We start from the raw sequence: 377 nt of genomic DNA, 5'->3' as shown, positions 1-377 counted from the left end.
CCTAAGCTCTTTTTATAAAAAAAACCCCTTTCAACTTACTGAAATCTATTTTAATATATTAAAGATAAAAAAATATTCTAAACAAAAATACAATATAGACCCTTTTACGAAGGGAAAAAATTTGATACGGAAAAAGAAAACAAAAGGGAGTTTGTACAAGAAGTGAAAAAAAGTAATGTGTGTTCTTTTTTTTGTGTTTGAGGAACCCGTTCTCCCCGCTGGGATATTTGTTTGGGGTTTTTTTTTTTTTTGTGAAGGTTTGAAGGATTGTGTGTTTTTGGAAGTGTTGGTTTTTGTGGTTTTTTTTTTGGGGGAAAAAGAGTGTGGTGGTGGTGGGTTGGTGAGAAGAGGAGGGGGGGTGGGGGAGAAGAAGTGGG

This window comes from Penaeus monodon, chromosome 15 (genome assembly GCF_015228065.2).
Source record: "Penaeus monodon isolate SGIC_2016 chromosome 15, NSTDA_Pmon_1, whole genome shotgun sequence".
Classification (NCBI taxonomy): Eukaryota; Metazoa; Arthropoda; class Malacostraca; order Decapoda; family Penaeidae; genus Penaeus; species Penaeus monodon.
This window is presented reverse-complemented; position numbering follows the sequence as displayed.